The sequence below is a fragment of the Panthera uncia genome (genome assembly GCF_023721935.1).
Source record: "Panthera uncia isolate 11264 chromosome B2 unlocalized genomic scaffold, Puncia_PCG_1.0 HiC_scaffold_24, whole genome shotgun sequence".
Lineage (NCBI taxonomy): Eukaryota > Metazoa > Chordata > Mammalia > Carnivora > Felidae > Panthera > Panthera uncia.
In genome coordinates, this window is record NW_026057580.1 from 57,891,891 (window position 1) to 57,904,195 (window position 12,305).

Genomic DNA, 12,305 nt, shown 5'->3' on the forward strand with positions numbered 1-12,305 from the left:
ATACTTAAAATAGGTGCATTTAATTGTGTGTAAATTAGAAATCCATAAATTGATATAAGAAACATGTTAAACCTGCTTTGATTATTAGCAAAACATCTTTTTTATTTAATGTTTCTTTATTTTTGAGAGAAAAAGAGAGAGCATGAGCAGGGGAGGGGCAGAGAGAGAGGGAGGCACAGAATCTGAAGCAGGCTCCAGGCTCTGCACTGTCAGCACAAAGCCCGACACGGGGCTCCAACTCATAAACCTCGAGATCATGACCTGAGGAGAAAGTCGGTCACTGAACCGATTGAGCCACCCAGGTGCCCCTTTTAACAGAACACCTTAAACCTATCTGCTTGCTATTAAGAATACAAGTTGTTTTAAGAATGTGAAACAAGGGTACAAGTAATCCACAAACCCAAGCATTGTGCCTTCCAGGAAGTATGTCTGTAAAAGCTGTCTGAGTATCCTGATTTTGTTCAATTCAATCAAATCTTTATACCTAGGGAATAAAATTCTGATCAGGTGGTTAATTGGGTCCAGTTCTGATATTTCTAATTTACCAAAATCTGAATCTTTATTTCCTAACAATTATTAAATGAATACATGTTCTTATAAAAAGCAACACAAGGTAGAAGAGCATCCATCATTCCATCACCTAAAGAAATTAATTGCATTTTGGAGTATTCCTTTATTTTTAATGCAATTTTTACATGTCTCTGATAATATGGTGAGTGCTATTTTGTGAGCGTGTTTCTTACTCAGTATTAAATCATTAACATTTTCCCAAGTCATTAAATATTCTATAAACATCATTTTAATAACTGCATAATGGCTCATCATATGCCTGTACCATAATTAACGATTACTCTTTTAATGGCATTTAAGTTTTTTTTTTTTTTTTAAACAGCAGTCACACTGCCTGGCTCACTGAAAGTACAATGAAATTTTTGTTGAATGAGTGAATGAGTCATAAACAATGTTGTGAAGAACATCTCTTTGTCACAACCTCTGTATTTTATGAGAAGCTAAGATAAATTTCTGGAACTAGAATGTCTATGGTAAATATATAAAAAATGTCTTAAAAATGTTAAAGGCACTCAATTCATTTATCATAAGCTTTTATCTTGAGAGAAAGATGAAAATGATATTATATCTGGGTTTTCAAAAGTTAATTAAGACACATTTTAAAATAATTGTGTTTTAGAGAGTTACAGTTCATTTTGAACAGGCGATTTATTTTAATAGTGTACTAATGTGATCAGTTAAAGGTAAAACTCCACCTCTGCTTCTTTCTTCCTTTTCTTAAAAAAAAACAAAAAAACCTCATGGTAATCCTATCTCCAAGAACATTCTGGTTTTATTTTTTTTATATATATTTTTAAGTTTTTTTATCTTTTATTTTTGAGAGAGACAGAGAGAGAGAGAGGCAGAGGCAGAGACTGGCTCTGCACTGACAGCAGTGAGCCGGTTGCAGGAACTGTGACATCATGACCTGAGCCCCCCAGGTGCCCCTAAAAACATTGTAGTTTTATATTGTCTCTGATTCCACTGTATTTCTTTAACTTCAGTTTCTAAATTCAAGATTTCTTGCCTCGATTATAGCTTCTGCTACTGTTTTGTCATTACTGCCTTTTTCATACAGTTTGGTCTTTCTGTAAATTCATTTCCACTCTGGCACTTACTGAGTAGGAGATTCTAAGAAAACACAACTAGTCTGTTGTAATGGTGGCAGAGTTAACACTTTTTTTTCTTGTCCTCTGCTCTATATTAATCTGCCCTGGTTTATTTTCCCAATGCAGCAGCAGGCTGCTTTTTGTGTTGATTCTTCTTTGCATTATTTCTCAAAGTCAAACTTCCTCATTCCTGAAAGGGTGAGTTTTAGGCCCTATTGAACACATTTCAGGTCTTCTAATCAAGTTGGCTGTGAAGGTGAGAGTGCTGGCTGAGGATCTGGCTCCTTGGCTGGAGAATTGCTTGATGCTGGCCCCTACCTACTCCTGTCTATTCTCTCTCTGATCTCAGCCTTTCCTATGCAGGGAGAGGTTATTGAGCCTGATGCAATGATACCGAGCTAGAAAAAAGGATTTTCTTGCAATATTGCTGCTAAGACATCAATTTGGAAGGCTCTTAATTTCTTTATAGTCTTTTCTAATTTCTCCATTTCTAATTCTCCTCTTTTATCATAATTTGGAATAGTTGTTTAACATAAAAATATTGTTATTTATTTTCAAAGGACTGTTTTCCTGAGAGAGAAGTCACTTTTTAAATATTTATTAGATAATTAAATTATGCCATGTACCTTATATAAGTCATGCCCAGGACTTACATCCGTATCCATAAGACCCAAATAACCAAACTAGTGTGTTTTCTTGATAGTTTAGCCATCCTAAAAATGAAGTCCATATGCCACATGCGTAGCCTGCCTGGCTTTTGCAAAGATGAGTCTGAAAAAAGTAAATAAAATAGTTGTAGCAATTCAAATGATTAAGTAACAGCATTTCAGTATTTCATATATGTTTCAAGGAACATTTATTCTTTCACTTCTTTGAGTAGAGTTCAGAAACTGTCTGTTTGAAAATTTAGAATTTCTATGTAGCTTTATAAAATCTGTGAGGAAAAAAACGTGGCTCATTGTTTCCCTCTAGGAGATGTATTAAAACTGAGGTACAAAAATCTGAATACAGGTAAATAAGAAATAGACCAGACACCGCAATGAGTAAAATTGGTCATATTGGTCAATTGACCAATATTGGTCATATCAAGTTCACAGAACTTGAAATTATAATAATCTAATAAAAATTCTGAAAATAGAAAAATAAATTCTGGAGGTGGATAATACACTAAATGTAGTTAAGAATACAAAAGATGGGCTTAACAGCAGAATAGACACAGTTTAAGAGAGAATTAACAATTTGGAAGAGAGGACAGAAGATAATATCCAGACTGAAGCAAAGAAAAAACAAAGGATAGAAAATAAGTAAAAATGTAACAAATATGCAAAACATGGCTAACTGGTCTAACATATATGTAATTGAAGTTATAGGAAGATAAGAGAAAAAGAATGGGGCAGAACCCATTTTTCTGTAGTAATGAAGAGGTAATTGGTGTAGAGTTTTCCAAACTGGACAGAAAAAAAATTGTATCAGACATCCACAAGCTTTGTAAATTCCAAGTAGAGTTAACAAACAAAACAAAACAAAAACAAAACCACCTAAAAACAAGTACTACATAGAAAACTGCTGAAAACCTAAGATAAAGAGACGATTTTTAAAGTAGCCTGAGTAAGAAGCTTAGTTTCACAAGAGTAACAGAAAGACAGATGAAGAAATAAGCCAAGAAATAGAAAGACTTGGAATTCAAGAAAAATATGATCTAGACCAGGAGATGGAAGATATCCTTGGGTTGTTGCTGAAGGGATTATTTTAGTATATCAGCTGTGCCCAGATTTAGAAATTCACTTGCCCAGATAAGAGAATAAGGGCATAAAATATCCAACCTGTTGAAAAGTTCCCTTGTGGTTGCCTTTTCTAGGTCACAAATGACAGCAGGAGATGCCCCAATAGAACTGGACTTTCTTATTTTAGTGGGGGAAATAACAAGATCCCTGGTAGAGGCCAAATAAATCGGGATGCATATCTATCATAGACATAGTAGAAGCAATATTTACCACAATAAATCTTGGGAATGAAAAAAAAAATCTGACTGCTTTTGCAGAAAAGCTCAAATATTTTACAAGGTTATTTGTTGACATGTGACAGTAAATAAAGCTGTGATATCTTGAAACTCAATCTAAAGCTTTTTAGGCTAAGCAATACTATCTTCAATTTTAAAATTCATTTCTCTCCATTATAAATGAGTTGAGAGATACTGTTAAAGTGGCTAGTCAAAAAGTATGGCTCAATTCCCTTGGCAGCTGCCCATTTCCTTGATTCCATTACTATGCACTTCATGAGGTCCTGTCAATGCCGCCAGCTGAGTAAGGGTCAAGGGTTTGGCGAAAACAGGTGTTGCTCAGACCATTTTACTTGACAGTAGTGAGCACTGAGGTCACTGACCCAATGGAAGGAAAATAGGCCCAACAACAGTGGCAAGCTGTACGTGTGACATTCTTTGCCCTCTTTTCTACATTCATTTCCTTTTTGACTCATTGTGAATCTTTTCTTTTTCAACAACATAAGGAATGCCTGTTGTTTCTGGGCCCTAAAAGGATTCAAGTCTAAAGATACCTGTGGATTGTTGAATTTTCAAGACAGGATGAAAAGTTATATTAGGCCAGTGTCTGGGTCATTTAGTGATAAATTCTGACTTCTGTCAAGAAGCATAAATAAAATAAAACAAAAGGTACGGATGAATTAGGCAATGATTTTTTGTTTGTTTGTTTAATCTGCTTTGACTTTAATTTTCCTACATACAAGTGGATATAATGTTTTTTTTCATTTGACTTCTCTTTTCTTTCTCTGTTTTTATTTTCTTCAGATTTCCATTGCTCTATTTTTCTTTTTCTCTCTCACAATCTTTCACACTCTAGGTTGCTTATACATATACACACATACACCAGCACATTTCCCTCTTTAAATAAAGGGTAAGGTTTTATACAATATTTTGAGATTTTTATTTCAGGAGTATTATTAAGGGATGAAAATTGGGCATATTTTGAAATCTTCTTTGAAATATAGCTGTAAGTCATATTTCTACTTGATGCATGCCACACAAAATTAAAATATTCCCGCCTTTTACTGTATTTTTAGATTCTTTTAAAAGTAGCAATCTTCTATAAAGATGCCATCAGGTGGCATTAAGTGTCTTAAATAATTTTGCAAAATATAAAAGGTATTTCACTAGATACTCCTATTATTATTTTATAGCTTAGGTAGTATGCAGCCTTCTAATACTCTAGAGTATTTATGAAGACAACTGGGAATTAATTTAATAAGTATTGAGTTTAAAACCACTATAGCATATTACATTGCCTAAGTAATACCAGTATAAATGGGGAAAAAATTAAAGAGTATATCAACATGAAAATGATAGTTAAAAGAAATATCATTATGTACTGTGATGGAATGATAATGTTATGAATATCTGTTGGTATATTCCAGCAATTAAAAGAATCTGTTTTTTGTAAGTGGAATAGACACATTTAATCAACATCTGTCAAATTCAGACTTGAACAGCTAAGGGAAAAACCAAAGGCAATGATTGTGGGGGGTTTATATTTACAAGGAAATAGTATATGGATCAGTTTGTAAGCTTCTTTTTTGATAAAATGAGAAATACCAATTGTTTTCAAGTTTACTTTTACATTTGACATTTAGTTTGCACATGTTTCTTTGTTTTACTTTTCAGGCTCAACTTTCCTACATAATTAAGAATTTGCAGCTTAGGCACTGCCAAAAACCACATCTGCACTGAAATCAATTATCTGTGTTTGGTAAGTGGGGCCGAAAACATTTGATAAATATTTTTTGTCTGCAGTAAACTTCAATGTTCATGTTTTAGCTATGATTTTATTGAAGACACTTAAGAAAATTTCTAAACATCTCTAAGGATTATTTTTCCCAAACTGCCTTGTATTTTGGCAAGGTGGGGGACTTGCTTTTATGGATATATTTAATCTAATCTATTGTACCCAAAGCCAGAAAAGTCTGGTATACTGCCATTCGTTTTTTAAATTTTTGTTTAATTTTTTAAGTTTTATTTATTTATTTTGAGAAAGAGAAAGAGCATGAGCAGGGGAGGGGCAGAGAAAGGGAGAGAGAGAATCCCAAGCAGGGTCCTCGCTGTTAGCACAGAGCCTGATGCAGAATTCGTTCGAACTCGTGAACCACGAGATCATGACCTGAGGTGAGATCAAGAGTCGAGACACTTAACCAACTGAGCCACCCAGGCAGCCCTGGTATTCTGCCATTCTTAAATAAAAAACGGGAAAGACCAAAACTACATGCCTTTCTATAATCCATTTGAATCTGGTAGTTTAACTTTCCATCAAAGTCAAGCTCAAAGCAAAATACTTCTAATTGATCATATTAAAAAATTAAACTTACTGGTCTTAGTCTGCATCATATATCATCATATTGGAGACCAGTTTCAACATATAAATTTAGGGAGACAGAAACATTCAACCTGTGGTATCACTCTTCATTGCTATTTCTTTCATCACTTTATTCTATCAAGATTAGGAATTCAGATACCAGGATATTTTACTTCAGTGGTTCATCCCATCTTCCTTAGAGAGTCAAACTTCCAAAGTGCCTATGCATTCTCTGACTATACTTGGCCCTTGGCCTCAGTTTTCCCTTTGGCACTTTCTGTTTTGTTTTGTTTTTTTCCTGAACATTGAATTATGTACACAAAAATGGGCCGTGATTTTCATCTTTGATAATATCAGCACAAAATACAAAATTCATCCATTTATTACTGTTGTTGGTTAAATCATTTACAAAAATGATGACAAACAATGAGCAATATTACAAAAGCAGTTAGAGTGATTGTGGAAAAGTTAATCTAAGATCAGGGTATAGAAAAAAGTATAAGGAAACAAAAGGTTGAGAAAGAGAAAAGACAACAAAATTTAAGAGAATTGATATTGAGTGCTAATCCATTCAATGAATATTTTTTGAACAGCTACTGTGTTCTAGATGCTGATCTATTTCCATGATTTGCCACTAATCACTTTGTATTGATAATTTTTATGTTAAATATTTTTCTGATATAAAAGAATGGCTTTTTGTAGCAAAATTCTAATATGGAAAAATGTCTAAAAAGAAAAATGAAAACCTCTTTAATAACATCCTTGAGTATGAAGCATTGCTAACATTTAGTATATTGTCTTTTTTCTCTGTATATACTGTTTTTATTAAAGTGCAAATCTAAATACTGAGCATATATTCTCATTTTTTAAAGTTAGCTTTAGTTTTTATTAATTTCCCGTCATATTAAAAATCTAAAATATTTTAAATGTCTCTATGATATTTCAACAAATGTCTGTACCAAAATACATTTAATCCTTCCCACACTCGGGGTTTGAGGTTATTTACAGTGTTTTGTTGCTTTATCTAATGCTAAAATCAATATTCTCATTCATATATTTATGTTTTTTCTTCATCACATACATCCCCAAAATAAATTCCCAAAAATCTAACTGTGAACAGAAAACATAATTATATCCAGCACAATTATCTCAATAGAAATGTGTAGTAGTACCTTGAGACTATGCCTAATTCTTGGTTTCCCCTTACCCTACTGTGAGTAATACTGAAAAAAAAAAGTGATTATTAGAAAAATTTTTGTTGATAATGAATGAAGAGAGTATTTTGTTTTAATTTGCATTAATCTGACTGCAAATGTGGTTGAATATTTTTCATATGCTTGTTAAGCGTTTGTATCCTTCTCATATCATAATAGCTTACTGAGCTATTAGGTTTTTTCTTATTTATTGACAAGAATTTATTATATATTAATATTATAGATGTATTTTTATATTTATAATAAATTTCCCAAGTATCATTTGCCTTTTCATTTTATATATATATTTGACATACTTAATTTTGACCAAACTCAAATCCTTGGAGTTTTCTATTATGATTTCTTCATTTATGTTTGGAGTCGATCCCATCTAGAGAATTGAAAAGTAAACTGATAGAATTTCCTCTAGTTCTTATTTTATCACCAAACACCTTTATTCTTATGGAATAATTTTGGATTATGATATGAAGTATGAGTGCTGATTAATACATCTATTCTCACAAGTAAATTTCGCAGGTGAACTTTAGGATCATTTTGCCATTGTGCTATTAAATAGTATATCAGTTTCAGGAAATTTCTCCTTCAGATTTTGTTTAGCACAAAGAATAGATACTTCTTAAAATTTTATATCTAAGAGAAATTTATGTCTCTATTCAAATAATATTGTGAAAATTACAGTAACACAAAAATAAAAACTATAATATAATAATGAAGTATATATTTTATAATATATGATAATGTGATATTTTATTTATACTACTATATAGTATACATTGTACAGTATAGTATATTTTGTATTACTATATGTAATATACTAATATAAAGCTGAAAGTTTAGTAATAAAACTAAATTATTTTTTAGGTGATTTCATGTTTTGGTTTAAATCATTTATTAGTGTTTTATTATTTTGTTGACATTGCAATTCTATTTTACATAATTTTATAACTGATTATTAAAGGTATTAGCAGAGAGATATAAAGAGGAAAATAGTGCCATGTTAAAAGCTTAGACTTTTGATTCCAAAGTGCTCAGTTTTTCAATACTGACTTTGGAAAAATGCATATTTCTGGTGAAATTATGTGCCCACCAAAGAATTCTGTTATGTAGAATTATTATATAATTAATTATTATATTAATTGTTATATAATTGTGAGGGTGGGAGAAAGATACTTGAATATATGCAAGATATACAAGAATATCACTAATATACCCATGTACCGCTTCTGTGGAAATAACTCAAAGCTCTAAATGAAATGAACACTAGAGAAACCTCAACAAGGGGATGAGAAAGAAGAGGAGAGATACTGGGATCAGTAAAACTTATACTGTTTCATCCAAATTTACCATTTGCTTTATATAATGCATATAATGGGAGTGTATAATATAAACACTATATTAAAATCCTTGAGAAAGGACAGATATTCTGTAAAGGAAACTTTAATAACAATATCAAATTTGAAATATGTAACCATCTCAACAAAACATAGAATTTATGGTTGAAGATGAGAATAAGCTGGGGAAGGAAGTAAGGAAGTAAAATTTTTCCAAATGTCTCTTCTTTCTGCAGAAAAAGAGAGAAGAGTGAAAGGAATGGATTTTATTCCTCTGAGCTAATCTTATTGCAGTGGGGGCTAAGTCTTGGATAAAAGAAAGTAAAGCATTTTGATGTACATAAGAGTTCATCTGAGTGGGGAAAATATCTAGCATATTCTTTTCTAATCATGATAGAGAAATATATGCCTGATTATGTAAATAAGGAGAATAATATCAATAACATGATAACTTGTAGTATTACTTTCAAATTTACAAGTAGGGAAGAAAACAGATCAAATGAAAACAAAATAAAATTTAGTACCTAAGAAATATATAATTAAGATCAAAACAACAAAGTCAAATTTATAAAACAACACTAAGCAGAAACAGACTGAATTTTCTCATTAGAAGACAAAAAAAAAAAAAAAAAAAAAAAAGAGAGATGGGGAAAGAAACACTAGACAAAAGTAAAGAAGGTAAAATGTCAGTGGTCATATCAGACATATTGCAATCAGTGTTAAAAGCCTGAAAATGAGAAAGATACCAAGCTCTGATAACACACTCCAGTTAGAAAGGTGATATGCCATGATCTTGTATTTGACAAGGCACAAAACAGCTGAATCTGTTTTTAAATGGATATTTCTATTATCCTCTATCAGGTTTGGAGAGAGATAGGAAAAAAAATAGTCATACAAAATAATTTGCGTATTCTCTATATATTGGAGTTTATGTCTCTTGAAAAGGGAAGATACTTATTTTAGGTGCTCTGAAAAATTTGCAAAAATCTAACCATACTTGGCAGAAGAAAACGTTGAAAACTTTAAAACAAAAAAGTTTTTTGCAGGTTTCATTATTGATTATTACCAAATAAATAAAGCATAATAAAAATATAAAAAATGCAATTCATTTTGTGGAAAATACAAAAAAAAATCACTTTATGACAAAATTGTAAAGACATAGCAAAAGTCCTACCAAAGGAAAATGCATTAACATCTTGATAAATAAAAAAGAAAAAGATTATAAATTATTTTACAAATTAAAAAAAACTGCAAAATAAAGTAGAAAGAGACCATCCTAAAGTTAAAAATAGAAATTAAGAAAGTAGAATACAGAAAATAGTAAAATTTAAAATCAAGACTACTTAACATTTGCAATATACAGATGAGTTTTGACTTACAGTGATTTAACTTTGGATTTTTCAACTTTACCATGAGAAAGCAACAGGCATTTAGTTGAAACCATACTTCAAAATTTGAATTTGGATAATTTCCAGGGTGAACGATATGTGATGCTGGACAGCAGCAGTAAGCCATAGCTCCCCCAGGCAGCCACATGATCATGAAGGTAAATAACTGATACACTTAAAGTAATTCTGTCCCATACAGTCATTCTGTTTTTCACTTTCAGTACAGTATTCCATAAATTCAATAAGATATTTAACACTTTATTATAAAATAGGTTTTGTGTTAGATGATTTTGCCCAAGTGTAAGCTGATGTAAGTGTTCTGAGCATGTTTAATGTAGGCTAGTAAGCTATGATGGTCTGTACATTAGGTGTCATTAAATGCATTTTCAGTTTATGATGGGGTTTATCAAAATGCAATCCCACTGTAAGTCAAGGAAGAGCTGTAATGGGAAATTTCTCATAGGATTTATTAAAAATAAAAGTGAGTAAAAGAAAAAAAGATTAAAAAATGTAAAAGAGATAACTACATATTTATTTCATATAACATAATATATACATATATATAACATGCATATACTTTTATGTATCATAGGTATAAAATTATGAGATAACACCGGGTATAGCTTCATGAAAATATATGACAGAAAGGATAATTAGTGTCCCTGAAAATACAAAATTTCCGAAAAATAGGCATGACTACTGAATAATTTAGAAAGGTAAATAAAGATTTACCTTTGAAAAATATGACAGATACTTTCATTTCTGATGACATCATGGACTGCATACTGTGCAAAATATTTGCACTTCAAAATAAACAAAAAAAATCTGTTCTTTAAAATATACTCTAAACAAAATAGAAACCAACACATAGACTTGGGTTAAATATAGATATGAATCTCAAATATGTAAAATGCACTTAAAAATTAAAGAAAACCATAATCCTTTAAAATGAAAGGCTTTTACCCTTTAAAATAAGTTTTAAAAATATTGAGCAAACCTTTCACAAAATAGGATGTACAAGCTACTAAGAATATGAAAATTTTATCAAAAATTGTTTTCCATCAGGGAAATGCAAATTAAAGCCCAATGGGACATTCCTTCACAGTCATTAGAGCATCAAAAAATTAAGATTAATAATGCCAATTGTTAGCAAAGTTTCAGAGCAATAGGTACTTTCTTAAATTGTTGGGGGCAGGAGTTGTAAAATGGTAGAACTACCTAGGAAGTTTATCTGACAATTCCAATCCTATGTATTTACCCAAGTGAATTAAAAACATAGTCATAAAATAATTGTTCAAGGGTATACGTAGCAGCTTTATTCATGATATCTAAAACCTGAAATCAGCAAATGGCTCATAATATGTGAATTTGTAAACAAATTCTGATATAATCACAGAGTGGATTACTACTCAGCACTATAAAAGCAACAAATTACTGAAACTTCCAAAAATCTTTTAAAATTATTATTATTTTATTGTTATTATTGTTGTAATTGTTATTATTATTAGCTAAGATGAAGCTACATACAAATGCCAGACATAAAAGAGAATACTTTTTGTATGATTTCTTTTTAAATGTTACATCACCATATGTTTCTTTTTTTTTTAATGTTTATTTATTTTGAGAGAGAGAGAGAGAGAGAGCATGAGCAGGGAAGTGGCAGAGAAAGAGGAGGAGAGAGAATTCCAAGCAGGCTCTGCATTCTAGCACAGAGCTGGATATGGGGCTCAAACCCACAAACTGCAAGACCATGACCTGAGCCAAGATCAAGAGTTGGATGCTTAGCCAACTGAGCCACCCAGGCATGCCTGTATGATTTAATTTATATGAAGTTCAGGAACATACATGATTAATTTATGGTAATAGAAATCGGAGCAATGGCTGTCACTGAAAAGAATAATGAGAGAACTTTCTGAGGAAATTGTAATGTTCTATAATTTGATTGACTTTGAAGTTACATGGATATATACATTTGTCAACCAGGGCACATATAAAATAATATTCATCAAATAATTATTTGTAAAAGCAAAATCATCATTATAATTTATGACAAAAATTTAGAAATATGCTAAATATCTATCCACAGAGAATGATTATAAAATGCCTAAGGAAATTGTAATGTAGTGCAATAGTATACTTCAGTGAAAACTTGAAGAATTGCGGATATACAGAACAATATGAGTGACAAACACTGAAAAATACTGTGTTGCAGAAAAATACATGTGGTATTATTCCTGTTAAGCAATGTTTGAATCCATTTCAAATTAAGCAATGTATCTAACCCATAAGTAGAAACATCATAAAGCTATGAGAAGAGCCATAAAATTAATAAATCCAAAATTTGGGAAAGTGGATG

At 31.2% G+C, this 12,305-nt stretch overlaps 1 long non-coding RNA gene across 1 annotated transcript in view; it reads left to right on the forward strand.

Moving 5' to 3' along the window:
- Positions 1–12,305, forward strand: part of LOC125938720 (uncharacterized) — a 162,689-nt gene that overhangs the window by 11,808 nt on the left and 138,576 nt on the right. The window contains exon 2 of the long non-coding RNA XR_007462788.1: positions 5,332–5,416. This is a non-coding gene — a long non-coding RNA (uncharacterized LOC125938720). The remainder of the gene's footprint in view (positions 1–5,331; positions 5,417–12,305) is intronic.